At 39.6% G+C, this 23,059-nt stretch overlaps 1 long non-coding RNA gene across 2 annotated transcripts in view; it reads left to right on the top strand.

The window, feature by feature from the left end:
- LOC109025748 (uncharacterized) overlaps positions 1 to 23,059 on the top strand; it is a 169,953-nt gene that overhangs the window by 7,078 nt on the left and 139,816 nt on the right. For both annotated transcript variants that reach the window (XR_010129998.1, XR_010129999.1), the window contains exons 2-5: positions 16 to 153; positions 1,062 to 1,147; positions 10,257 to 10,349; positions 10,715 to 10,783. This is a non-coding gene — a long non-coding RNA (uncharacterized lncRNA). The remainder of the gene's footprint in view (positions 1 to 15; positions 154 to 1,061; positions 1,148 to 10,256; positions 10,350 to 10,714; positions 10,784 to 23,059) is intronic.

Raw genomic sequence — 23,059 nt, 5'->3', positions numbered from 1 at the left:
CTTTATTTTTTGTAGAGATGGTGTCCCATGATGTTTCCCAGGCTGGTGTCAAACTCCTGGGCTCATGTGATCCTCCTGTTCTGGCCTCCCAAAGTGCTGAGATTATAGACATGAACTACTGTAACCAGCCTAAACCAGTATTTTAAAAAACAGGTACTCAATATTTATTTACAATAAGGGAGAGTTCTGCCTTGCTGTGGGTGGAGCTGGGAGTTCTCACGTGTCAACTTTCAACCACTCTTATTCTGAGCAATTTGGCTCAGTTCTCAGATTTGCATACCCCCAATAGTGTTTCTCAATGGAGGTTTTATTAGCATTTTGGGTGGAACAATTTTTCCTTGTGTGGGACGATCCCCATGCATCGTAATATCCCTGTCCACCCCATGTCAATACTGCTCCCAGCCATACTGACATCAACAAAAATTGCCACACAAATTTTTGAATGCCCAAGGTTTGGCTGGGAGGGTGGGAGTGTCAGTGGTTGGATTGAGAGTGTTTGCCTAGCATCTCCCTTGGGAGAACTGTCACCCACACCAATCTGTTTATCAAGGTATTTCTTTCTATCTCATACAGTATATTTGCTGAGAGAAGTTCCGATATGTAAATATTATCTGTTTTATTACATTTCCAATGTCCAAATGATGTTGTTTCACTGTCCTCCATAGATTCACAGCCAACATTCCACTTCCACCTGCCCCTTATCATATACTTCCTGGGACTACTTAGGAGAGCACCCAATGTAGTCTTTGTAAGTTTTAAAGTCTTCACAGAGGAAGGAACATCTCAGCAGATGCTTAAAAGACAAGTAGAAAATTAGCCAGGCAAAAAGGTACACTCCACACACACACAAAAAACCTAGTTCTGTTTATGGTGAATGTGGTAACAGATGAGTCTGGAATGGTAAGCAGGAACCAGTCCATGATGGAGCATATAAATTGTGTTAAATGATTTGGATTTTTCTCTTTTTTTTTTTTTTTAACTGAGAACAAAAGGGAGCTATTGATGAGTTTTTGGCATGTGAATAACAAGATCTTATTTGTGACTTGGAAATATTTCACTAGCTGCAGTATGGAAAATGGATTGGAGACAGGTGGCAAGACTGGAGACATGATATGAGAATAATCAGGAGACCTTTGCAATGGTATAGGTAAGAGAAAATGGTGGCCTGAATTAACATCTGGAGTGCATATCAATGTACAGTGATGGTAGTATTTGAAATTGTGGGTTGAGATTAATTCTCATAGGGAAAATGTATGGAATAGGCAGAAAATGGGTTCCTACAAAACCCCAACATTTAGGGTGTGAGCAAAGTAAGGGAATTTAGCAGAAAAGGCCAAAGAGGTGGGACCCAATGTGATATGTGGTAATGGAATTGTATGGCACCTATTGGAATGAACAGTCAGGTTTCCCTCCTGGGAGGTACCGGCCATATGGGCTGTGATTAGCTGACACCCTCCCACCACCATGCCTTTGGGATCTATCACAGCATTTACACAGAGGTCTCCCTCTCTCTAGATCCTCCCAGCCAATGCCTGAGCATGGCTATTGCTTTCCAATGTAGTTTCTTCCGATGGGCAGTCTTTGCTCTGGGGTCCCCATTGGCCTAATTGAGCCTTTCTCAGAGCCGCCACGCAGATAGACTCTACCCAATTCTTCCTTCTCCTATTCCCTTTATAGTATTAAGATGTGGATTGCAATCTGACATTCTTCCCTCCTACTGCTACTTTTCCTCTTTATCCTTCACAAGTGTTTTCACAGATTTCTTGCACTTCAATTCAATCTTACTATCTACTGAAGTAGTACAAATTGTATCAATGAAACAAAAGAGGAAATTTTAAGGAGAGTGGATCAACAGTGTTAAATACCAAAGAGAGACTGGGAAAGAGGGGGACAGAAAAGTATCGTTAGTTGTCATTATGGAGATCAATGCTAACCTTAACTATCAAAGTTCGTATTTTCTCTTCTGCTATTGTGTCTCCTCTTAGTTATATTCTCCCAAATCCCCTTCAGCCTTTCTCATACATCATGAACTCTATACATCTCATCTGGACCCCTTCGTATGGACACATTTAACTTGTTAATATCTTTCAGAGTAAACTCTGGCAAAGAATTGAGCTCAGTATTCCAAATGCAGTCTGGTCACTGTTTACTATGGGGGGATTATAACTACCTATTACTGGAACACTTTATTATAGGCTAAACTTTTATCCAATTTTTTTATAGCCCAACAAACTCAGGGTCACTGTACTGCTCGACTCTGGGAGATGCCATTCATACTGTTATCTATAATTCTAAAATCCTCAACCCCAACCTGGCCCTTTGGTCCTGATCAAGAAAAATCTCCAAAAATCATATTTGCCCTCCTCTAAGATCATCACAAGTGTTCTTGAACTCACACTGTCATAAAGTGTCAGGGACAAGAAACCTGGTCTCAAGCATCTCACTGTGAAGTTTCTGCCCTGACATCAATCTAACAGGCTAGATGTTATCTCCTCATCCCCAGGCAAATATAACACCACCAACAACAAAACTGAGCACCCAGTACCTGTATGTTATATTGCTACCAGGTGAGATCTTGAAAACACAAAAGAATTATCTAGATGAGAATCTTTCGTCTTCTTGGGAAGCCAAGATTTTAAATGATATCTTTTCAGACTCATTCAGTCCTGGAGGGTACAGGGTACATCAAAAATAGGCAATAAAATATGGTCCTGTACTGTATGACAACATTTCAGTCAACAACAGGCTGCATATATGACAGTGGTCCCATAAGATTATAATGGAGCTGAAAAATTCATATTGTCTACTGATATCATAGCTGGTGTAATATAGTAGTGCAACACATTACTCACATATTTGTAGTGATGCTGGTGTAAAACCTACTGTGCTGCCAGTCATGTAAGCATTCAGTGCATATAATTATGGGTAGTACATAATACTCGATAATGATAATATATGACTGTTATTGGTTTATGTATTTACTATATTATTTATCCTTATTTTAGAGTGTATTCCTCCTACTTATTTAAAAAAAAAAGTTAACTGTAAAGGAGCCTCAGGCAGGTCCTTCAGGAGGTATCCAGAAGAAGGCATTGTTATCATAGGATATGACAGGTCCATGTGTGTTATTGTCCCTAAAGATTTTCCAGTGGGGTCCGGGCATGGAGGCATATGCCTCTAATCCCAGCACTTTGGGAGGCTGACGCAGGAGGATTGCTTGAGCCTAGGCGTTCAAGACCAGGCTGGGCAACGTAGCAAGATCTTCTTGTCTCAAAAAAGTTTTTTAAAAAACCTTCCAGTGGGACAAGATGTGAAGATGGAAGACAGTGATATTGATGATCCTGACCCTTTATAAGCCTAGGCCAATGTATGTGTTTCTGTGTTTTTAACAAAAGTATTTTAAAAGTAAAAAAAAAAAGAAAAAATTAAAAAATACAAAAATGCTTGTAGAATAAGTATATAAAGAAAGAAAAGACTGAACATGGTGGGATGCATCTGTAATCCCAGCTACATGGGAGGCTGAGGCAGAAGGATCACTGGAGTCCAGGAGTTCAAGACTAGCCCTAAAAGAAAATATTTTTGTACAGCTATATCATGTGTATGTTTTAAGCCAAGTGTTATTACGAGTTAGCTTTTTTTTTTTTTAATTTAAAAGTATATAAAGAGGTAGTGGCTCACTCCTGTAATCTCTGCATTTTGGGAAGCTGAGATAGGAGGATTGCTTGAGCCCAGGAGTTTAAGACCAGCCTGGGCAACACAGGGAGACTCCATGTCTATAAAAAATTAAAAAAAAATTAACCAGGCCTGGTAGTGCATGCCTGTGGTCCCAGCTATTCAGGAAGTAGAGGTGGGAGGATCACTGAAGTCTAGGAGGTTGAGGCTGCAGTGAGCTGTGATTGTGCCACTGCACTCCAGCCTGGGTGACAGAGCAAGACCCTGCCTCAAAAAACAAATAAATAAAATTGCAGTAAACTAAGATTAATCTATTATTGAAAAAAAATTGTGTAAATTTAGTATAGCCTAAGTGTACAGAGTTTATAAAGTCTACGGTAGTATACAGTAATGTCCTAGGCCTTCACATTCACACACTACTCACTCACTGACTCACCCGGAGCAACTTCCAGTCCTGCAAGCTCTATTCATGGGAAGTGTCCTATATAAGGGTACCATTTTTTAATCTTTCATATTGTGTTTTTCACTATGTCATTTCCATGTTGAGATACACAAATACTTACCATTGTGTAACAGTTGCCTACAGTATTCAATACAGCAACAGGCAGTACAGGTTTGTGGCTTAGGAGCATTAGGCTACACCATATAGCCTAGATGTAAGGTAGGCTCTACCCTCTAGGTTTGTGTAAGTGCACTCTATGATTTTCATACAACGGCGAAATCACCCAGTGACACATTTCTCAGAATGTATCCCTGTCATTGAGCGATGCATGACTGTACTGAAGAATGCTAAGGAAGTACACGCTGCTAAGAGACAGACCGAGGGATGGTTGAGATCATTTTTTTAATAAAATCTTGCTTACATTTATCTGTTATCCCATGATATATTAGAGCATAGTGTTTCCCTGATTCCATTCTACATAACATCCAGCCTAGAATTCCCCTCAGATGCCTCTGGTTAAGAGGTGTTGCCCTGTGTCCTAGTTCCCAAATACAGAGCGCTGTTGGGCCAGACCGACCTGGCCCAGAACAAATATAGTCACATACATTGTGTTTGCAGAGTTGCTCACTGCCCCAGAGTCATATCCTGCTGGCCTTTTCACTAGAAGCTTTATTGTACGTTATTATTTTCTCCTAGGAGGACTTCACCCCTGCACAACAAAACCTGTATAATAGTAAAGCAAATCTATTTGTAGATTTAGAAAGTTCATCTTTTTTGAAAAAAATCATCCACTAATTTGGTTTAAACCTGGATTGGAGTTTTTCTTTCTCAAAACAGATTAAAACTGGAAATAAAAGCTCAGTTAAGGCCGGGCATGGTGGCTCACGCCTGTAATCCCAACACTTTGGGAGGCCAAGGCAGGCAGATCACGAGGTCGGAGCTCGAGACCAGCCTGACCAACATGGTGAAACCCCGTCTCTACTAAAAATACAAAAATTAACAGGGCGTGGTGGCGCGTGCCTGTAATCCCAGCTACTCAGGAGGCTGAGGCAGGAGAATCACTTGAACCTGGGAGGTGGAGGTTGCAGTGAGCCAAGATCCTGCCATTGCACTCCAGCCTGAGCTACAGAGCGAGACTCTGCCTCAAAAAAAACAAAACAAAACAAAACAAAACAAAACAGCCAGGCACGGTGGCTCACGCCTGTAATCCCAGCACATTGGGAGGCCAAGACGGGCAGATCACGAGGTCAGGAGATTGAGACCATCCTGGCTAACACGGTGAAACCATGTCTCCGCTAAAAATACAAAAAAAAAAGCTGGACATGGTGGCGGGCGCCTGTAGTCCCCAGCTACTCGGGAAGCTGAGGCTGGAGAATGGTGTGAACCCAGGAGGCGGAGCTTGCAGGGAGCCGAGATCGCGCCACTGCACTCCAGCCTAGGCGATAGAGCGAGATTCCGTCTCAAAAACAAACAAACAAAAAAAAAACTCAGTTAAGCCTGGGCGCGGTGGCTCACGCCTGTAATCCCAGCTCTTTGGGAGGCCGAGGCGGGCGGATCACGAGGTCAGGAGATTGAGACCACGGCGAAACCCCCTCTCTACTAAAAATACCAAAAATTAACCGGGCGCGGTGGCAGGCGCCTGTAGTCCCAGCTACACAGGAGGCTGAGGCAGGAGAATGGCGTGAACCCAGGAGGCGGAGGTTGCAGTGAGCCGAGATTGCGCCACTGCACTCCAGCCTGGGGGACAGAGCGAGACTCCGTCTCAAAACAAAACAAAACAAACAAACAAACAAACAAAAAAAACAGTTAAAATAGTTCGAATACCAGTTTTCCATTACTCCTATTCCCTGCTCACAGTTCAAGGTCAATGGGAAGATAACTCATTTCTCAAACTGACCCAGATCTCTGCACCAGGAAACAGATCCGTTTGCTGGGTCTGAGCTAATGGCAAAGCCTGTCTAAATCAAGGATCAAGGTATGCCTCTTCTTGTTCTTTTTTTTTTTTTTTGAGACGGAGCCTCACTCTGTTGCCAGGCTGAAGTGCTATGGCTCGATCTTGGCTCACTGCAACCTCCACCTCCCGGGTTCAAGCGATTCCTCTGCCTCAGCTGGGACTACAGGCGCGTGCCACAATGCCTGGCTAATTTTTTGCTTTTTAGTAGACACAGGGTTTCACCATGTTGTCCAGGATGGACTCAATCTCCTGACGTCGTGATCCACCTGCCTCGGCCTCCCTAAGTGTTGGGATTATAGGCGTGAGCCACCGTGCCCGGCCAAGGCATGCCTCTTCTTAGTATTAGAGCCAGACCTTCAGCCTGGGATCATATCGTCTGGGTTACTTACAGATACTTTAAAAATATATGAATCTTTTTTTTTTTTTTTGAAACAGAGTTTTCTTCTTGTTGCCCGGGCGCAACAAGTGCAGTGGCGCAATCTCGGCTCACTGCAACCTCCACCTCCCGGGTCCAAGCAATTCTCCTACCTCAGCCTCCTGAGTAGCTAGGATTATAGGCACACGCCACCATGCCTAGCTAATTTTTTGTATTTTTAGTAGAGACAGGGTTTCATCATGTTGGCCAGGCTGGTTTTGAACTCCCGACCTAAAGTGATCCACCTTCCTCAGCTTCCCAAAGTGCAGGGATTACAAGTGTGAGCCACCATGCCCGGCCAAAAAAATATATCTTTACATTAGTAGTTAAACGCAAATTAGTAGTTAAATTGTAGTATGACCTCTCTCAGCTAGGCATCTGATGCTATCAGGATAGTTTTAACATGTGGTGATGGAATAATTGTTCTCATTGTAAAAGAAACAAAAGGAAGGAAATTCATGAAAGTTTCCCCACCACTTTGTATTTTATTTACAAATGGTTAAGCTTGTAAATGAAATTTGTGAATAGCCTCTTTCAGATTTAAGCGTGGAGCTTCTTATGGTCAGTCTGTGTCTATCTCAATGTCTGGAAATGTTTCTATGAACCTGTACTGCCTAAAAGCATAACACTTTTGCATTGCTGATGGCAGTATTTAGGGTTTATGTATCCTCTCACCTAAGGAGAGCATTATTCTGTCATTCCACATAAACTCAAAACACCTATCTGCAAATCTGAGTGCACTCTGTTGTCTGCTATATGATGTGCAAGCTCTTAATTAGTCTCTCTGGCCCCAGTCTCTTCCTCTTCTTATAATAGCACACCTGGCCAATAAACATGCTTCCAGAATGCCAACAATGGAAATATGGAAGTTCTGAGGTGAAGCTAAATTTGGAATAAATGTGAGTTTACATTTAGACATGTTGACTTTGAGGAAATAAGAGGGCATTCAGGGAGGAGCTATTACAAGGATAATGACAGATTCTGAATACGAAGTATAAGAGGGTAAATTGAGCCATACAAATAGAGAACGTAGATGGAGTCATGAGATTTATGAATGGGGTCTGAGGGTGTAGAGCAATGTGAGCAACCTTCTTTCTTTCTTCTTCTTTTTTTTCTTTTTAAACAAGGGGCTCTTAAAAGTAACAGAGGTGGACCTTATTTTTGTAAACATTGAAAGTGAAAATAATGTCACTGAATTCAATGACAAAAATGTGTGCTTTAGGATGATTTCATGAAGTATGACTATTCTTCCTCCAGGCAAGTGTTTTCTGGCATTTCCTTGATACATGTCTGGTGTGGGATTTAAGGGATGGATAGTGGAGGTCCGAGTGGAGAACTGAGAGAAGAAGGGGAACCAGAGAAGAGCTGTCAACTTTCAAAATGTTGGAAGAAGGAAGAAGGGAGAAAATAAGCAAAAGTTCAGCAAACTGAGTACTTGTGAAAGAGATTGTGGGTTTATGTTTGAGGACTAAAGAGAATAGAATAGAACTCAAGTGTGGCTTTACAAAATGAATGGGTTCCTCTTTGATGTTTTTTTTTCAGAGTTGGAAGTAAAGGTTAGAATACCTTTTTAAAATTACTGTGTATCTTGGCTGGGAGTGGTGGCTCATGCCTGTAATCCCAGCACTTTGGTAGGCCGAGGCAGGCGACCACCTGAGGTCAGGAGTTTGAGACCAGCCTGGCCAACGTGGCGAAACCCCGTCTCTACTAAAAATACAAAAATTAGCTGGGTGTGGTGGCATGCGCCTGTAATCCTAGCTACTTGGGAGGCTGAGGCAGGAGACTTGCTTGAACCTGGGAGGCAGAGGTTGCAGTGAGCCGAGATTGCACCACTGCACTCCAGTCTGGGCAACAGAGTGAGACTCTGTCTCAAAAATCAATCAATCAATCAATCAATCAATCAATAAAAATAAAACAAAATAACTACATATCTCTATATGTGACTCTGAGCAGAGTCTCAGGCATGTGAGACTCCAGGATTTATTAGAGCTACAAGAAGAATGCCAATGAGAAACTTGGCAATGCTTTTGAACAACTAAAATGTTATCTGGTCATATCTAAGATGTCACAACACAGAAGCAGCTTTCTAATCTTTTATAACTTAATTTGCATGGCTCTTTAGAGTTTATAAATGTCTTCACATTTATATCTTATTTTATCTTTGGAATGACTTCCTGAATTATTATCATCCATAATTTATAAATGGAGAAATTGAAGCTTAGAGAAGTAAACTAGAAGCATATCAGAGTTTATAATTAGTTCCAGTCAATTTAACATCTACTGAGCCTTGATCTGAGTTTCAGGTTGTACTAGATACTGGGGATGCAAAAGTTAATAAAATGTGCAACCAGTCCTCAACCATTACACCATTACTTTCTTTGCTTTTCCCAAATTCTCTCCCAGAGGTTTCATATCCACCCTTCCCTTGGGTTGGGCCGGTTCATAGTGAGATACAATACTGAGCGTCACCTACACAAACACCAGCTTATAGAAAGTATTGACTCCAGGGTACTCTGGAAGTTCCACACCTATGATGTAGTTAGCAGAATTGCAAAAGTGGTTCATGCCTGTAATCCCTATGCTTTCGGAGGCCAAGTCAGGAGGATCGCTTGAGGCCAGAAGTTTAAGGCTGTAGTGAGCTATTAGTTGTGCCACTGTACTCCTGAGCGAGACCCTGTATCTAAAAATGAAAAATAAAAACAATTGCAAAGGTAAAGAAGATCAGGGAACTCTTATACAACCACATTAGAAGGCAATTCAGCAAAATCTAATAAGCTAAAGATATCTTTATCTTACAATCTAGCAATTTCACTTCTCCATATAGAAACTCTCCCTTAAACATACAAGGAGATGGGTAAATGAATGTTCATTGAAGTATCATGTATAACAGAAAAATAATTGGAAATGATGTAAGTTTCCATCCACCTGAGAATGCCTAAGTAAATTGTTTTGTGATCACACAGTGAAATACTACGTATTAGTTAAAATGAATGAACTAGAACTGGAACTAAAATATGCATAAATCTCAAAAAATGCAATACCGAGTGATAAAGTAGCAGAAAATACATAAAGTATGCTACTGATTACACTAAGTTTAAACACATGAAACAATACTAGATATTTCTATGTATGATAGGCATTTTAGAATATCCATGGTAATAGTAAAAAACGTCATATTCAAGATAGTTGTTATATCCTGTTGAGGAAAAAAAGATTATCATATAGCGTGCAGAAGGCTTTAGCTGATTCACTTCAAAGAAAAGAATCTGAAGCAAATATTACACAAGTTAATACTTGACAAAGATGAGTAGGGAGGAAAAAAAGAGGTTGTTATTACTTTCTGTATGTTGATGCTTGAAATATTTCATTTAAAGATGTATATGGCTCCTAGACTTTGGAATTCTTGGCTTTTGTGATTTTTTTTATGTGTGTGTGTGTGCAGAATTTTCTTTTGTTTCCTCTTCCCATGTTGAAATTCCATCCATTCTTTGATAACTAGCTTGTCTCACCAGCTTATTGAGAATTTCCGTGATGGCTTTGTCAGTTCACAGTGTGTTCTCACTTTTTTTTTAGATTTATTTATTTATTTATTTAGAGATAGGGTCCCGCTCTGTCACCCAGGCTGGAGTGCAGTGGTACAATCATAGCTCACTGCAGCCTCAAACTCCTGGGCTCAAGTGATCCTCCTGCCTCAGCTTCTCAAGTAGGCAGACTACAGGCACATACTACCATGCCTGGCTAATTAAGAATTTTATTTATTTATTTTTTTATAGAGACAGAGTCTTGCTTTGTTGTCCAGGCTGGTCTTGAACTCCTGAGCTCAAGTGATCCTCCCGCCTTGGCCTCCCAAAGCGCTGAGACTACAGGTATGAGCAACCATGCCCAGCCATCTCCTTTTTTAAAACCGCTTCTAAGTGTATAAAGTTCTCTTGTATATATGTTTGTATCGCTAGAGTTTTTTGATGTTGTTGGTTAAATATATATTGTCTTGTGTTACTATTTGACTTTAATATACATAAATCTTGTTTCTCCAATTATATTGTAAAAAGTCTTCAGAGCAGGGACAATGTCTTCAGCTTTGTTCATTCTTCCACAGTGCCCAGCAGAGCCTAACCAAATACTTATTAAAGTAAAGTGGTATTTTTACCAATAATTATAACTCTTCCTACAAAACCTTTACATAGAAAGTTTAAAATAATAATTTGAGCTACATTTGCTTTTATTTTCCCAGAGAGAGAATGCTAATGAGCTGTGAAATGACCAAAGATCTGGCAGCAGAAGGGAAAAGAAAAAATAATGGGTTTGTATATTACACATTCTGGATAATCAGCTCTTGAATAATTAAGTGTGGAATACGTCTTACGGGGAAAAGCAGATTTTTAAAACTCATTTTGTCCCGGCGCGGTGGGTCACGCCTCTAATCCCAGCACTTTATGGGAGGCCGAGAGAGGCGGATCACGAGGTCAGGAGATCGAGACTATCCTGGCTAACACGGTGAAACCCTGTCTCTACTAAAACTACAAAAAAATTAGCCGGGCGTGTTGGCGGGCGCCTATAGTCCCAGCTACTCAGGAGGCTGAGGCAGGAGAATGGCGTGAACCCAGGAGGTGGAGTTTGCAGTGAGCCAAGATCGCACCACTGCACCCCAGTCTGAGCGACTGAGCGAGACTCCGTCTCAAAAAAAAAAAACCAAAAAACAAAAAACTCATTTGATGAACATGGAATTGTTGTATTGATCATTTCCAGTTTTCACATGATCCTATGCCAAACTTACACATTATTTTGGAAAAACACAATTCTCTTATGATATGTCGTATAACTATATACAAATGTACCTTATGATTGTTCTGCCTTCACATCAATATTTATTAGACTAGACCTGGAAATGGTGGTCTGGGAGAACTAAGAAACAAATATTATTCCACCTGTGGAACCACGAAGGAGTTTTGAAGAAAAAAATTACCTTGAGTTCAATTCACTCTTGGTATATCTTGTAAAAAGTGCTTGCGGCTTGAAGCAACCACTTGAAATTAAGGTTTGCCTGAAACCTCAGAATGAAAGTTTAGTCTAGTCCAGATGAAAGCTAAAGAGCACAGGAAATAGTAAGAGGTCTGGACTACATTGTCTCTCCTTGGAATTGAAAGTTGGTATCTAAGAAGAAGACACACTTAGGAATCAGTATTGTTACTTTTAGCAAAAGGGGCAGTTGCCATGGTCTAGGTCAAAATTACCACCATTTAGTCCCTGGAGATTTTCCTAATGGACCTTTGTAATGTTTTATTAAACCAAGTCACCATCTCCTGGTTCTTTGGGATAGGCGCTACAACACCCAACACAGAGTTCCCTAAATTAAACTTTACCTACATCTGTATTTATGAGTGCATTTTAAACTTTGCAGTATATTTCAGGGAGAGTATATCTCTGAAAATTATTACTCCCCTCTAGCTCTATGTCATTTGCCTGGCAAAGAAATCAAAAGGCACAAAAATATCTTGCAATTTGGTGAGAGATTATATAGTCCTTCATGTTCACCCCATTTGTAGGTATTAATGTTGAAACAAAATCCTAAAGCAACATGACCAGAGTATTATTGCAGTCATCATAAGCCTTATCATTGGTCTCTGCAGTTTTTTTCTTTTCTCAAATAAATAGAAGCAAGAAAAATAATGGTATATAGAGAATACATATTATTAATATATTGGGTTCTCAAAGTTCCTAAGTCTAAGTGTTTATAACCTAGAATTAATTTCCCATGGAAATAGTGTAATTAATTATGGTTAGATGCCAAGGCTAGGCCACAAAACCTCATATAATATTAGTAGGTGTGGCAGGATAAATTGATTGATAAACCATATTTTATTTTCTTGTCTACTGGCTCACAATGGAAAAACGAGAAGTATTTCTTTATCTCTTCTCTCTAGAGGGCCGGTTAAGCTGTGGTGATTTTCTGATGCCTAAGCCCATGAAGGCAGATGATTCAATGATTTGGAATGGGAAGGACTCCAAGAAAAGGGAAATGGCCTGATGTCAGGAGAATTTAGGTCTCTTGAACCTGTCTGGAGAGAACCAGACAGGAGTCAGTTTCTATAAGTGGTGAGGAGCTGTGTCCACTCCCAAACAGACCAAAATGGTATAGATGTCCAATGGGGATGTCAGCCAGGATATTTTGTCTCAGAAGTGAGAAAAATACTAAATTACACAAGGATATAATAAGCCAAGGGTGAATGTTGTAAACTCTAGGTCACCATTAAGAGAATAATAAAAATATTTATAACTAACATAATATGGAAATAGCAAAAGGGAGAAAGGATAGTTAATTAAAAATAATTAAGCTAAAGGATGGCAAGAAGAGGCCAGGTGTGGTGGCTCACATCTGTCATCCCAGAACTTTGGGAGGCCAAGGCAGGCAGATCACCTGAGGTCGGGAGTTCAAGACCAGCCTGACCAACAGGGAGAAACCCTGTCTCTACTAAAAATACAAAATTAGCCGGGCGTGGTGGCACACGCCTGTAATTCCAGCTACTCGGGAGGCTGAGGCAGGAGAATCGCTTGAACCTGGGAAGTGGAGGTTGCAGTGAGCCAAGATGGCACCTTTGCATTCCAGCCTGGGCAACAACAAGAGCAAAACTCCATCTCAAAAAAAAAAAAAAAGATGGCACAAGAAAAAAGATAAAAAGGAGCAAGTAACAAGTGGGGCAAATAGAAAAACATAGTAAAATGGTACCTGTGAACCCAAATATCTCATTGAGTACCTTAACTATTAAAATTAAATATAAATTAATTATAAATTTAAAATATTGAATAAAAATGGCATAATATTCCACTAAAAGACAAAGATTGTCATACTGGTTAAAATAATTGCATATGCTTTTTTACAAAAGATACAATAGTAAAAGAATAGAAAAAAAAACATGTTATGTGAAAGCTGTAACCCAAAACTCTCATAGCTATACAATAACATACAAAGTAGAGTTTAAGGAAAGAAGCATTATTAGAAATAAAGTGGGATGTTTTACAATAATAAAAATATCAATCCATCAGGAAGATATAATAAGTCTAATTCTGTGTACAACTAGCAATATAGTTCAAAATATATTAATTCAAAAATTCCCAAAACTGCAGGGAGAAATAGATCTACAATAACAGTAAGATCTTTTCAGTAACCAATAAAAAAGTAGACACAAATTAATAAGAAAACACAAAATGTAAACAACATGATTAACAGAATTTACAAAATTGATATATATTGAATATTTCACCAAACAACTACAGAATTCACTTTCATTTCATATGAACATGGAATGTTTACTAAAAGTGGCAATAACTTGGGCCATAAAGCAAGCCTCAATGTATTTGAAAAGATTGACATAATACAGAGTACGTTCTTTGAGCAGAGGGGAATTAACCTAATAATATTTTAAAAACTAGAAAAATTTCAAATAAGTGAAAATTAAGCAGTCTGCTTCTAAATAATCCATAGGTCAAAGAAGAAATCACAATGAAAATTAGAAAATATTTTAAACTAAATCATAATGAAAGTATGACATAATAAAATTTAAGATGTAGCTAAAACTGTGTATTGGGGGAAATTTATTATCTTAAGGGCTAGAATTGATAGCTTTAAACAAAAATTACCTAGGTATTTATCTCAATAAGTTAGAAACAAAATGCAATTAAACTTGAAGAAAGCATAAGAAAAGTTAAGAGAAAAAAGTAATGAAGAAAATGTACAGTAGGCTGGGCATGGTGGCTCATGCCTGTAATTCTAGCTCTTTGGGAGGCTGAGATGGGTGGATCACTTGAGCCTAGGTGTTTGAGACCAGCCTGGGCAACCAAATGAGACCCCCCATCTCTAGAAAAAATTTAAATATTAGTTGGGTTTGATTGTGCATACCTCTGGTCCCAGCTACACAGAGGCTGAGGTAAGGGGATCACTTGAGGCCAGGAGGTCGAGGCTGCAGTGAGCCATGTTCATGCCACTGCACTCCAGCCTGGGCCTAGGTGAAAGAGTGTAGAGTACAGTAGAGAAAAGTCACTGAAAGAAAATAAAACTGATAACTCCCTAGCAAAACTAATGACACATACAATATACAAATAAAAAGGAGGGAGGACACATATTACCTCTATCAGACATAAAAAAAAAAAAAGACACCACTGTGGACCCCACAAACATTACAAAGTTGAAGAGAAAATATTTGGGGCAACTTAATATCAATAAATTAGAAAATTTAGATAAAATGGGAAATTTCTAGAATAACCCGATTTACCAAAAGTGACACCAAAAGAAATAGAAAACCCGAATAGTCCTGTTATGACATGACAAAGCATGCATCTATGAACAAATTTTTAAAATAAAACAGAGTAAAATGTTTATGACCTTGTATTTCACAAATATTTCTTAAATACTACACACACACACACACACAAACTACACATAAATATAAAAGAAGGCCAGACACAGTGGCTCACACTGTAGTCCTAGCACATTGGGAGGCTAAGGTAGAAGGATAGCTTGAAGCCAGGCGTTTGAGACCAGTCTGAGCAACAAAGTGAGAACCTGTCTCTAAAAAAAAAAAAAAAAAAAAAGGAAAAAAAGAAAATTAATAAATTAGACTTATGCAAATAAAAGTTTTGCTCTTCATAAGTAACTATTATGAAAAAGAAACTGCAAACCACAGACTGGAAGAAAATATGTGTAAAATAAACACCTGATGATAGGCTTGTGTTAAGAATAATAAAGAATTCTTACAACTCAATAAGAACTCAAATTAAAATAACTCAATTTATAAAATGGGCAAAAGATCTTAATAGACATTTCATGAGTGTCAATAAGCATATGAAAGCATGCTCAACATTGTTAATCACTGGGAAAATACAAATTAAAACCATAATGAGATACCATTAGATATGCACTAGAATGGCTAACATTGACAAGACTGACAATGCCAAGTGCTAACTAAGATGTGGAGCAACTGGGACATTCACATACTGCTGATAGGAATGTAAATAGCATAGTCACCTTGGGAAAATTTGACAGTTTCTTAAGTTAAATATAAACTTGTAAGACCCAGCAATCCTAATCCTAGATACCTACTTAAGAAAAATGAAAACATATGTATATACAAATACATGTCTTGAATGCCCATTGCAGCTTTATTCATAATGACTAAAAACTAGGAACAACAAAATGTCCATCAAAAGATGAACTGATAAACAAGTTGAGATATATCCATAAAACAGAATACTATTCACCAATAAAAAGTAATTAATTGGGCCGGACATGGTGGCTCAGGCCTGTAATCCCAGCACTTTGGGATGCCGAGGCGGGCAGATCACTCGAGGCCAGGAGTTTGAGACCAGCCTGGCCAACATGTGAAACCCCATCTCTACTAAAAATACAAAAATTAATGGCTGTAGGGACAGGCGCTTGTAATCCCAGCTACTCAGGAGGCTGAGGCACAAGAATCACTTGAACCTGGAAGGCAGAGGTTGCAGTGAGCTGAGATCACACCACTCCACTCCAGCCTGGACAAAGAGTGAGACTGTCTGAAAAAAAAGTAAAATTAATTAACTACTTGCTGAAATGACATGGATGGGATTTCAAAATTATGCTCATTGAAAGAAGCCAGACACAAAATACCACTAACTGAATGATTCAATTTATATAAAATTCTAGAAAAGACCAAGTTATAGTGACAGAACACATATCAGTGTTGCCAGTTGTCAGGGAGGTGGAAGAAGAGAAGTAACTTCAAAAAACACATGGGAGCTTTTTGGGATAATGGAAATATTCTGTATAATGATTATGATGATGGTTACCTTGTAAAATACACTTATAAAATTAATGCAATTGTATTCTTTAAATAGGTGAATTTCATTGTATGAAAATTGTATCCCAATAAAGCTAACAAAAAAAAAGTAGGTCAAAGACTTGAACAGGTGCTTCATAAAAGAGAACATCCAAATGACCAATAAGCTTATGAAAAGGCATAAATTAAAAGTAGAATGAGATACCATTATGCTCCTATCATTATGTCTAAAATCAAAAAGATGGAAAATACCAAGGATTGCTGAGGACATTGGCACAACTGGAACTCTCCTATGCTGCTCACAGGGATGTAAATTGGTATTACCACTTTGGAAAATTGTTTGGCAGTGTCTAGGAAAGCTGAATATGTGCATAAACTATGACTGGGTAATTCTAGTTCTGTTTGTAGTCAAAATTTGGGAACCAGTAGAAAGGATAAATAAATGGTGGTAAATCTGTGCAATGCAATACTACACAGCGATGAGAATGAATGAATTACTGCTACATATGACATGGAAGGAGCATATAAACATAATACTGAGTGAAAGAAACCATACACAAAAGGGTACATTTATTTAAAGTTAGAAATCAGGGCCTGGCGCGGTGGCTCACGCCTGTAATACCAGCACTTTGGGAGGCCGAGGTGGGCAGATCATGAGGTCAAGAGATCGAGACCATCCTGGCCAACATGGAGAAACCCTGTCTCTACTAAAAATACAAAAATTTGCTGGGCGTGGTGGCACACCTGTAGTCCGAGCTACTCAGGAGGCTAAGGCAGGAGAATAGCTTGAAGGCAGGAGAATAGCTTGAACCCAGGAGGCGGAGGTTGCAGTGAGCTGAGATCGCACCACTTCACTCCAGCCTGGTGACAGAGCGAGACTCCATCTCAAAAAACAAAACAAGACAAAACAAAAAAAAACAATAAACAGAAGATATTAAGTTATGGTAATAGATGTCAAGATTGTGGTTACCTGACAGAAGGTAATAACTGGGTGAGAGCATAAGGGGCCTTCTAGAGTGCCAGTACTCCTCCTTGATCTTCATAGTAGTTACATGGGAGTTCACTTTGTGAAAATTCATTAGGATTCTATCCTTATGATTTGTGCCATTTTCTTTATGTATGTTATATTCAATAAAATTTCTATTTAAAAGTTCCAATCACACCAATACCTATATAACAATCATAACTCAGAGCATAATCTATAACCAAGTAAATCCTACTCATCTGACTTTGCCTGACCTAATAATATAAATGAAAATCCAAACATTCAAGACAGAAAATTACTTGTAGCACAAAAGCACCTTTCACTTTATAACGCAACACATCAAATGCATGAAAGGAACGAGGATGACATCACAACAGATCCATTTTTCAATTGTGTCGATGTATTCGAAGGAAAGAAATAACATGCTTGCTGTGAATATGTTCACTTTAAACATTATGTCTGTTAGTAAAACACTAAAATCAGCCCAAATATCCAACCACTGGATCAAGATTTAATAAATTATGATATACTAATACAAGATAATAACATACATTAAAAATGACGAATAGAAGACCTTGTAGAAACACTAAACATTTTTGCGGTGTAATGTCACGTAAAAAAATCTAAATGTAAGAGGATGTGTACATCATGAGTCTATCTATGCAAAAGTGGACCAATAGGGAAAATGAACAAATACAAACTGCTGTGTTGGAGTGGCAGATTTATGGATTTTTGTCGAGGAGGAGGAGGTACCCTTCTGGAAATAGTCTTTGTTATTATTTGGGTCAGTTGAGTTTTTTTGTTGTAAGCAACAGAAACTAACTTAAATAAAAAAGAGATTTCCTTTCAAGCCATATAGGAGTAGCTTACAGAATCAAAGGCATTGCTGAATGACCAAGAGGAACAGGAATTGGGAAGGTGACAGAAATCTTAGAAACAAAAGTTCTTTAACCAACTCTCTAGGATTCTGCCTGCTTGTGATTAGCTTTAAATACCTTTTGTTGGCCGGGCGTGGTGGCTCATGCCTGTAATCCCAGCACTTTGGGAGGCCAAGGAGAGTGGGTCACTCGAGGTCAGGAGCCAGGCCAACATGGCAAAAACCTGTCTCTTCTAAAAATACAAAAATTAGTCGGGCATGGTGGCGTGCGCCTGTACTCCTAGCTACTCGGGAGGCCAAGGTATGAGAATTGTTTGAACCTGGGAGGCGGAGGTTGCAGTGAGCCAAGATCGTGCCACTGCACTCCAGCCTGGGTGACAGAGCAAGACCTTGTCTCAAAAAAATAAAAAAATAAAATAATAAAAATACCTTCTCTCCCCATGTGCCTCCACTCAAGATTCAAATTAATAAGAGAGAAAATCTGATTGTTCCAGTCTGAGTCACATATCCACCTTGTCCCTTGATTGGTAACCATATCAGAACCACCTGGAGTTGAGGAAAGGTACTTCCCTAAAACAGAGGGATAGTGCTGTGACCAGAAGAACAGGGAGCAGAAGGATGCTAGGTGGACCAAAACAACAATTCCATGAAATTTTATGCCATCTTTTCCATAAATAGAATATTACTAGTTTTTCTTATATTAAATGAAGATATACTTATTGAAGATACTTTGCAAAATTTAGGAAAGTATAAAGTAAAAGAGTAATGAAGAGAAAAATCATCTTTTATCACTATCTGCAACCCTGTATTATCTATTGCTGCATAATAAGTTACTCTCAAAACTAGGGTGACCAAAGACGGAAAGTAGATTAGTGAGGGGGGACAAAGGACTGAGTGGTTATAGCAAAAGAGTATGGGATTTCATTTTAAAGTTCTAAAACTGGATTGTGATGGTTGCACAGCTCTGTGAATGTAGTAAAGCCATTGAAATTTTAATGGGTGAATGTTATGAGACGTGAATTATGTATATCAATACAGCTGTATTTTTAAAAATACTAAGGTGACTAACTATCCCAGTTTGCCTAGGATGTCCCTGGTTTCAGTATTGAAAATCCTACATCCCAGTAAACCCCTCAGTTCTGGTAAAAACTAGACAGTTGGCCAGGCATGGTGGCTCACGCCTGTAATCCCAGCACTTTGTGAGGCCGAGGCAGGCGGATCACGAGGTCAGGAGTTCAAGACCAGCCTGGCCAACATGGTGAAACCCCATCTCTACTAAAAATACAAAAATTAGCTGGGCATGATGGCAGGCGCCTGTAATCCCAGCTACTCAGGGGGCTGAGGCAGGAGAATTGCTTGAACACAAGAGGCGGAGGTTGTTGTGAGCCAAGATTGTGCTATTGCACTCTAGCCTGGGCAACAAGAGTGAAATTCCATCTCAAAAAAAAAAAAAAAAAAAAAAAGCTGGACAGTTGATCACCTTACTCAAAATGTAACAACTTAAAACAGTAAGCATTTGTTATCTCAGTTTCTCTAGATTAGAAATCCAGAAGGAGCCTAATTGGATGTTTCTGGCTCAAGGTCTCTCATGAAGTTGCAGTCAACACATTAGCTGGGGCTGCAGCCATCTGAAGCTTGACCTGGGCTGGGGACCTGCTTCCAAGCTCACTCATGTGATGCTGACAAGAGGCCACAATGTCTTGCTATGTGGGTCTCTCATTGTGTGCCCTCATAATGTGGCAACTGGCTTTCCCCATAAGCAAGTGACAGAGACAGAGAAAGGAGGAGAGAGAATTTGCCTAATGTAATAATATCTCATAAATGGAAAGGGAGAAAAACTAAGGACTCAGATAGATGTTCTAGTGTCTTTTAAAATTTTTGTAAGTTTATTTTATTTATTTATTTTTTGGAGACAGGGTCTTGCTCTGTTACCCAGGCTGGAGGGCAGAGACGAGAAAAGGGGTCCCAGAACCTCTGGGGCTCAAGTGATCCTCCCACCTCAGCCTCCTGAGTAGCTGAGCTGGAACTAGAGATGTGTGTGCCAACACTTCTGGCTTTTTTTTTTTTTTTTTTTTGGTAGAGGCAAGGGTCTCACTATGTTGCTCAGAACTCCTGGCCTCAGGCAGTCCTCCTGCCTTGGCCCTCTAAAGTGTTGGGATTACAGGCATGACCCACCATCCACCATGCCCTGCTCATGTCTTTTAAAACCTAATCTTGCCATCACTCCTGTCATATTTTACTGGTCACACACTTCACCTCTGGTACAATTTGAACGGGAACTACACAAGGGTCTTCATGCTAATGTGTTAATATAGGGAAACCAGATCATTGAGCATTCCTGGAACCTCACTTCTACAAACTGTAATCCTAACTTTTTTTTTTTTTTTTTTTGAGATGGAGTCTCGCTGTGTTGCCCAGGCTGGAGTGCAATGGCATGATCTCGGCTCACTGCAACCTCTGCCTCCCGGGTTCAAGTGATTCCCCTGCCTCAGCCTCCTGAGTAACTGGGATTACAGGCATGTGCCACCACGCCCGGCTAATTTTTGTATTTTTTTGTAGAGATGGGGTTTCACCATGTTGGTCAGGCTGGTCTTGAACTCCTGACCTCAGGTGACTCACCTGCCTCAGCCTCCCAAAGTGCTGGGATTACAGGCATGAGCCACTTTGCCCAGTCTCCATTTTACTGATTTTTAAATTAAAACATCCTCATTATAGAATGCATGGACAATTCAAGAGTATAATAGAGACGCATGTTACAATGAACACCTTTGAACATAAATTTTACTCCTATCTCTGATTAGATAGATTTCTAGATGTGCAATTATTAGGGCACATGGCTTACACATCTTGAGACTTGTTCCATATTGCCAAAATGCTTTTCTGATACTTGCAGTGTATCAGATGCCCATTTTGCCATACCCTTGCTAGCCTCCAGTATTATTTTTAGTAACTCTGCCAATTTCTAGGTGAAAAACTGTACCCCCTTGTTTTAGAGTGCTTTTTAATAGTAAAGTGGAACATTTTCTCATAGGTTTAGTGGACACCACTAATAAATAAGCATTTAACAGATCGTAAATCCTTTCCATATATATATATATATATATATATGTATATACGTATTTATTTAACATTTATTGAGTGGCTATTGTAAGAACAGGAAGTATCCCTGCTGCCAAAATACTCACAGTCAAGTGAGTGAGACTGACCAAAAAAAAAAAAAAAAAAAAAAGTTCAATATATTCTAATCTGAGGAAACATTTAAAAAGCAAAGTAAAGAAAAAGTTTGGTTGCTAATTGAGACTTTAAGTACTTTTCCTGCACTGGAACATCAAGTAGAGAGGTGGGGAATGATGGAGTATTAAGAGAATAAGACTAGCTAAGTGAGATCAGATCTCATTGGCCTGTCCAGCTCTGTTAAGAAACTTAGGTCTAATCCCTGAAGGCAATGGGAAAGCAAGGAAGAGTTTTAAACAACCACAAGTGAAATGATCAGATTTGTGCTTTTGAAATATCCTTCTGCTGAACTGTGGAGGAAAAGCGGAAGAGTGGTACTAATGGAAATAGGACAGCCAGATAGGAAACTGAAGCTGTAGTTCAGGCAAGAGACAAGGATGGCCTGACCCAGTGGAACAGAGAGAAGGATGTTGAGAAATGTTTTAGGTTTAAATGGCAGCCCTCATCCCAGCCTAAGCCTCTGGAAAAATAAAGCAATAAAGCCTGATTGGAAGACAGGCTCTAAAACATTTATTGCTGAAAAAAATGCTAAGGTATAGGTCTTAGCTTAGTGTGAGAGCCAAATGAGATGCTAAATAAACCCCTTGATTAGGGTATGTGTCTCTGATGTGAATGTTGTGGTGTGCCACCTAGATTTGTTTTCAGAAATATACAATTTATTCCCCCTGCTGGGAGTGCTGCTTGCAGACACCATCAACTAGTAGTCATCTTTAGGGATGGCCTTGTCTAAAGAGAGCCACTAGCCCAAAGTCATGCTCCCTGCCTGAGGTGGTCCATGTGTAATGACTGATCCAAGTAGAAAATATAAAGTCTTGATCCCAATTTGAGACAATTTCGAAAGGCCATCCCAGCTTTGGCGCTCCCCAAAGTCCAGCTGAGGTCTGCATTGAGACTGAATCTCAGCTCAACTTCTCCCTTTGCCCAATCTTGCTCCCTTCCCTTCTTTTCCTGTTTCTACCCTTTCCGTTCTACCCTTCTCTTCTCATTCTTTCCCCTTCCTTTTCCTTCCCTTTCCTTAGGATCCACAAGGAAACAACCTGTCCCTTGGGAAAAAGCGTTGATCCCAAGAGCATTCCCCAATAAAACCTCCTACACACTAATTTCCATTTCAGAATCTACTTCCCAGGGAATCCAACCTGTGATGCCCCTTGAGAAAAACTATACCTGGAGGATTAGAATGTGTGTCCCCTGTGGCCAGCAGCCACGAGGAGGAAGGGTGGCAGAAACTAGCATGCCCAGTTTGTCCTTTCCAAATTTACAAATCATAGGTCATTCCACCTTCCCTGAGAAAGAATGGTTAAGTATGTGGACATATGCCAGGATTTACGCCACCTGTGTTACTTCAATAAAGTGGGAAACATTGAGATAACATCCAGTGATGTTAAGGAGCTAGATTCACTAGGAATAAATGTATTAGATATAGTTGAGGAAAAATAGTGCCAGTCAAGGATTACCGATGGGTCTTACGTAACTGAGTAGGTGGTAGTGTCGTTTACCGAGATTAAAAAAAAAAGCCTGGAGGGATCTATGAGTTTCATTTGAAATGCCTTTGGGATGTCAAAGCAACTTGTTCACTAGGCAATTAAAGATATAAATCTGGAGTCCAGGAACATGACCTAGAGAACTGATATGAATGTATATACATACCTATCAGCATACACCCAGTAATGA

Source organism: Gorilla gorilla, chromosome 12, assembly GCF_029281585.2.
Source record: "Gorilla gorilla gorilla isolate KB3781 chromosome 12, NHGRI_mGorGor1-v2.1_pri, whole genome shotgun sequence".
NCBI lineage: Eukaryota > Metazoa > Chordata > Mammalia > Primates > Hominidae > Gorilla > Gorilla gorilla.
This window is presented reverse-complemented; position numbering and strand designations above follow the sequence as displayed.